Here is a 6,749-nt window from a genome sequence, read left to right on the forward strand (position 1 = left end):
GTTCTGAATTTTTCAAAAAAAAAAAAAAATTCTAAAATCGGTGCATAATTGCGTTCTAAATGTCATTTTGAACCTCGTTTTCCGATTTCACCCCACTGTGCGTCGTGGTTCTGTTAGCAGATAATGAGAACGGGTTAAACCTAATGATGAGAAATTTCGAAGAGTATGTGGGAAACGATACCTAAAACATCACTTTTTAGGATAGGCCTTAAAATTCTTTACTTAGGGTACAGCGTAATATAAAGTAACTGAGACTGTGATCAAATTGGCTGATGGACATTTATATCTATACATTATGGTACGATGAGTGAAGTGGCCCCAACTTCAACAAGTTGACGTACACTTGCGCTAACTGGTGTGATGCAAAATAATTTGTGAAATGGCATAAAACGGATTGGAGAGGATTGGATTGGATTTGGTTTGAATGAATTGGAGTAGATGGGATTGGAATTGAATTGGAGTGAATTGAAGTGGATTTCTATTTGTATTTATTTATGAAACGTTCCTAGGGCTGAATAGCCCTATAAAGAACAGGTGATACACGTTACGGTTAAAATATGACGGTGATCTATTTGACGATTTAAATCAAAAATAGGTATTTAACAAAAATAAAGAAATAAACTATAATATACATAATTAATTTAATTTGTTAATTTAATTAATTACTTAATTTAAAGATTTTAGTTCTACGAATGTGTAATTTCAAGGGTAGGATTTGATGTGTTGAATAAGTAATAAAAAGTAATTTTCTAAGGTGATATTGAGAAGGTGCATTTCTAATTATTATTATGGTTAGTTTGTTTCAAACACGAGCACCACGAATAATAAAAGACCTTTGCATTGTACACGTACGGCGTGGCTAAATTTTTAGTACTGTTTTCCTTTCACGGAGTTTGGAATGTGTCGTTTGATATTTTGCAATAAAATGAAAAACTTTGAGAAGATAGTGCGGAGCTTCATTACTGAATAGGCTATAAAGCAAGTTACCCATAAAAATTCACTTCTTTTGGCGACGTTAAGAAGTCCTGCTCTTTCTCTATATTAAGTAATATGTTCACTTTCGGTGATGTTATACATGAACCGAATGCAAGCACTAGGAGTGCGCTTAAGCTTGGCACTTAGCTTATTAGAAATATCACACACTACACAATTGTAGTCCAAGAAAGAAAGGATGAGACTTTTAACTAGGAGGATAAGCGTTGAAGTAGGAAGTGATTCTTCCTTTTTCCTGTTAAGCTGTTGCAGGACACTAAATTTTTTCCTTGAGATATCCACTACTGTTCATTTCAAGTAAGAGACCGATTAAGAATATAGTCCAAATCCTTCGCAGATTCTACAAAGGGAATGAGAAGTCCATCGATCAAGACAGGAGGTAAGGTTGTAATTGTTTCAAGTGATGAAGAGGAAGAAGGTCCTATGATTATAGCCATATTTTAAGTAGGGTTGAGAGTGAGGCCACTGTTCGAGCCCCACTGCACCATCAGATCGATATCCGCCTGTACCTTTTGAAATAAGCTCTTAAGATTGGAAATATGCTCGGAAAGGTAAAGCTGAAAGTCGACAGAATATTTGTGATAATTGCAATGTCGAAGTTCGCAACTAAGTTTAAAGGTATAAATATTAAATAAAGTGGCTGCAAGCGTGGATCCCCGAGGGACACCACTCTTAACCTCCCCACAAACTTACCGTTCGCCATTGCTAAATTTTACTTTTTCAGATCGATTGCTAAGATACGATTCAAACCATTTAGCAACCATGTTTGAGAGGTAGAGCGATTTGACCCTAGCAATAGTAGATTATGGTTAATTGTATTAAATTCCTTCGAAAAGTCAAAAAGGACAGCAACCATTATTTCCATTCTATCAATTGCAAGTTTAAGGTCAGAAGTTAGTTCAAGTGAAGCTGTAAGTGTACTATGCCTGGCACGAAACACAGATTGCATTACGTCTATTAAATTATTTGCTTCAATGTGTGAAGTAAGTCGCTGATGGACAATGTGTTCGAAAGGTTCAGACAAGGCACATAGGGTGTATATAGCACGAAAGTCTGTGGGAGAGGTAGGGTTGGATATTTTAGAAACAAAGCGAATAATCGCCTTTTTCCAGACATCAGGAAATATTCCCACCTGCAGAGATGCATTGTAGATGTGCAAGAGAATTGGGCCAATGACTGGTAAAGTAAGCCGAATCATTTTAATTGAAATGCCATCAGAAACTGGATGATTCGATTTTTCCTCGAAGAGTTTTCTTAATTAGGGTTTCTTGGGATATGTCAGAAAATAATAATTTAATATCATCAAACGTAGAGGAAACTGAGGATGGTGAATGGAGTGCTATTTACAAGGAGTTTGGATTTTGTAGTAAAAGCTGTCAAAAGGTCTGCAGGGGACAAATTGTTTTCAGGAGCCAAGTGTTTAGAAGGAATACGTCCAAGCCGTCTTAAGAGAAGCCATATGTTTTCATTTTTATTCCTGTTTTTGATAGAATTGTAATTATATTGATTATATGAATATCCGATTTTGGTTTGTACTGAGTTTCTCAATTTACGAAATTCGGCTTGAATAGTACTATTTTTTGTTCTTTTAGCTAATATACATTTTTTCTCTCTTTCTTTTATCAATCTTTGATATAAGAAGTGATCCAAGGAGTAGACTTCTTCCTTTCTTTGTGGGTATGGAGACGCGCAAATTGGTCAAAGACTGAAGATAAAAATGTATTCAGATAAATCACCTTTCTATTTATATCCTTTTCAATAAAAATGCTATTTCAGTCATGAGTAGAGAGGTGCTCAAGAAACTCAGTTTTATTTATATTTTTTAGATTGCGTATGGGCAGGGGAGTTACACCAGAGGATGGACTCACGGAGAACTGTTGTTGGATACTGATAATATCATGGTTGGAGAGGAATGAGATTGAGTGATGATTAGAAGAAATCATCTTGTCTAAATCATCCACAATCAAGTCAATCCATGTACTAGAATGATGAGTGTGTTTAGTAGTATCAAGGGGAACTATGGGTACTGTAGCAGGGAAAACTACTGATTCTCTATCTCTGTGGAAAAGTATGTAATGATCAAGTGCTACAAGGCTCGAAGAAATGTTAGATGTTAGCCAGGTCTTAGACACATTAATGTGACAAATACTTAAAGTTCCCATTGTAAGAGTGATAGGTAAAGTTCAAATATAGTTCAATATATAAGTGTCCGAAATACGTAAATAAGCTGAAAAAGCCCTTCCGTGAAGCTAAAGTAACAGAGAGTAATAACCAACACAATCCAGTTCATATAATTACAAATGAAAATAGGAAATAAGGCACATTCAAGAGTAGAAATTAGAAAAGCAATAAGCTTCATGAAGCTCGTGATGTATAAAAGAAGTAAAAGACAGGTCAAATTATAGAGACAGTGCAGGCTGAATTAACGCTTTAAAAAAATACAACATTCTTGATATTTAACTTCAGAAGGCACAGTATACAGAATGGCCAGCCTGCAGCAGTATATAAAATAAGACAGATATTTACCTATGTAGCAGTAGCATAAACGATGAAGTACTGCTAATGTTCGACTAGAAAAAAGCAAATACGTAGAAAGTAGTTGCTATTGTAATCCTTAAACAGATTAAATGTTAGACCGATGTATTCTAGACGAGCCATCCGGCTTATATCAGAAAATTATTCCGCCAGCAATCCACAAGTATTTGATCTTTGTTTCTCTACAAAGACCGAGAGCAATAGCATAATTCTTCCTATTTAGTGGTTTTAATACCCCACGAAGATTAATAACACGCTTTTCATTTTTCGTCCGTCCCATATTCAAGGTAGTTAAGTCTCTTTTAACCTCACGTCTTGCAATAAGTTCATCCCGCAGATCTTGTCTACCGAATTGGGCTATAATGAGCGAGGGAGGAAGGGGGGGGAGAGTTAGTCATTGTAGGCGCTTTTTTGCCCTAGGGACAGATTCCATAGAGGCCTTCATAGCTTTCATAGCTTCATAGCTCGGCCTTGTGGTTTAGCTTCGGCTTTCAAATCTTTCGCTTCCTTCTTGACAAGTTAAATTTCCTCATTTTGTACTTTGAAGCTGAATTCCAACGAGTTGATACGCCTGGTGTTATTAATTATTTCATTCCTAATTTCCAAAAGGATGAAATTGAGTTGGTCGTTAAATTGTAATTGTCTTGTTTCAGATTCGCTGAATCTTGCTAAAATCTCACGTGACTGCGCAAGCGCTTCGCTTTGGTCATCAGAGACCACTTTGCGCAAGGATTCAGGGAGTCCCGGGTATAGGGTGTCAAACTTTAACGAGGCAGTGAGGGAGAAGGGATTAAGGAGTACAATACCTGCAACTTCAACATCCTGTAGAGTAGTCGTCTCAGGGTTTTCACTTAGATTGCCAGAAACTACCCTAGATGGGTGTCACTAGGTGTCACTAGTGGACAATGGAGAACATACCATGCAAACGTAATTTATTTGACCTTTTATGAATTTTTCAAAAGATTTTCTCGAAATTCCGAGATTAGCACAGGCCAAATGCATCAGATTTCCACACATAGCACAACCGAGGACTTCAGATCCTTCTCTGGATATAACTATAGTACACTCCGAACACGCAATCATAGTTCTACAGGAAAGACGAACGTTAAAGTTACGTAAAAACGAAAGTACATAAACAAGAAACGATTAATGAATTAACAAAGACAAAATGTTCTACGGAACAAGTGGCCAGCACTTTCACGAAATACTGATTTTTATGTAATTAAACGTTTTAAAACTTATATAAATACAACATATTGAGGAGCGGCAAATTTACACGTCCGCATCCGATCGCCGCTCAAGGGAAATTCCAATTTTATTGAATTCAAATGAATTGGATTGGAGTGGAATGAATTGAATTGTATTGAAGTGGATTTTACTAGAAACCGGAAACCCTGTAAATCGCCCTTTTTATAATAATTAAATAGAAAATTGTAGTATTAATTCAATACTTGAATGATGAATGTATAATTATTTTTAAATATAATTATTCTTGCAGAATTATATTCACTTATATTTGTTTTAATTATCATTATTTACTATATTTTCAATACTTTATGTATTATTATTGTTTATGCCATTTTGTATTTTAATTTAGAATTAAAATTTCTCGCGGTTCAATATAATTTAGATCTTATTGATACCAATTAAATTTTGAACTTACACGTATTCACGATTTAAAATTAAAATCAGTCTACGATTAATCTTGAAGCGAGCAATATGAGCAAAAGAAGACGCACAAATTATTATGGACGAGTGCATTGCGAATTAAATTTGATGAATATAGTAAAGCCTAGAGTGTGCGCCGGTTTCGGCCCTAACTTCTCAAACAAAGATCCACTCCGAATGTCAACAATCAAGTGTAAGTGAGTGCCGCGCACCCTCCTATAGCTCTTCTCACCCATCCCCGTTCCGCCGCGTCAAATCTCGGAAGAACAAACTCTGAGGGCCCTATCTATCGAGTTCACTGTGATTAAAGAAATACTACAATGGACGAAAAACAGTAAACTGGAATATGTGAAGAGAAAATCAATTAAATAAAGTAAAAAATGTGCAATTTTACATTGTAATATCGACTAGATTCTACAGAAAATGCGTTTACAGAATAAATTATGCATATAACGACTTCAAATCGATGAAGTCACACGACGAAGCGTTTAAAAAGTTGAAAGATTTTGTAAGCAAAGATCCTGTGTTGAAGTATTATAATTAAGAAATTGACTTTATCTTAAGTGTACATGCGTGTAATTACTGGCCTTGCAGTACTTATGTTACGGAAAAATCTTCCAATTTCCTATGCTTCTAAAACACTCAAAATCGCATAAAAATCATTCCACCACGCATCTGGTGATGCGTAGTGGAATGATAAAATTCAAATAGCCGCCCAAGGAAAGAGTAAATCGCATGACAGAAACTTAAACATCATAAGCTTTAGCAATAAGCAGAGAAATATACTTGACAATGATTACAGACACAAAATGAGGAAAGTGAAATTACTAGTCAAGTAAAGTAAAGATAAAATCAGAACAAAAGAAGAGAAGAAAATGTAATAAAACGTTAATGAAAGCAAGAAACTGTCTTATGAATGGACGTTATTCAATATGAAGGGAGTTAAAATTACAGAGTTGTTTAGCATGAGAAATAGCAAGGGTGAAATGTTATATGATACAATTGAGATGCTAAATATGTTAACAGATATTTATAAAGGATTATTGGGAGATAAAGCTATAAGACAAAATATTGGTGATATAGAATGCGAAGGGTTACAAAGCTCAATTGAGAGAGTGTGTATTCCGCAGGTTAGGGATATAAGGGGCATTATTCCTCAACTGCCCCAACTCAAAAAGTCATGTTTTTCGATTGTCTCTAAATTCTGGGAGTATGTTCGCCTACCCAACAGTAGTTAATCCACAAACTTATAGACCAGGACTACCAACCCGCCCCAAGTGAGGGGGGGTTGAATTTTCAACCTCAATGCCTGAAGGGGTAGTTTCAAACGCCTGTAACTTCCTTTCTAATTACGCGATTTAAAATTTTTATGAGGGTTTTGGAAAGTGCTTTTTACAAGCTATCATCCTATTTTATTATTTATAACAAAAAAATTGTTTAAACAATTTTTGCAATAAATCAATTGTTCATTTAACTTTTTTCGCAATTTAGGCATCTACGATTTTTTTTAAATAGTCTCAAAAGAAAGCTTGACTTTTTTACTATGAAAAATG

The 6,749-nt window shown here is 35.2% G+C and overlaps 1 protein-coding gene across 5 annotated transcripts in view; it reads right to left on the bottom strand.

Moving 5' to 3' along the window:
* LOC117168032 (ammonium transporter Rh type B-B) overlaps window positions 1-6,749 on the bottom strand; it is a 264,431-nt gene that overhangs the window by 142,329 nt on the left and 115,353 nt on the right. The gene's annotated exons all lie outside the window — the stretch shown is intronic.

This window comes from Belonocnema kinseyi, chromosome 2 (assembly GCF_010883055.1).
Source record: "Belonocnema kinseyi isolate 2016_QV_RU_SX_M_011 chromosome 2, B_treatae_v1, whole genome shotgun sequence".
Classification (NCBI taxonomy): Eukaryota; Metazoa; Arthropoda; class Insecta; order Hymenoptera; family Cynipidae; genus Belonocnema; species Belonocnema kinseyi.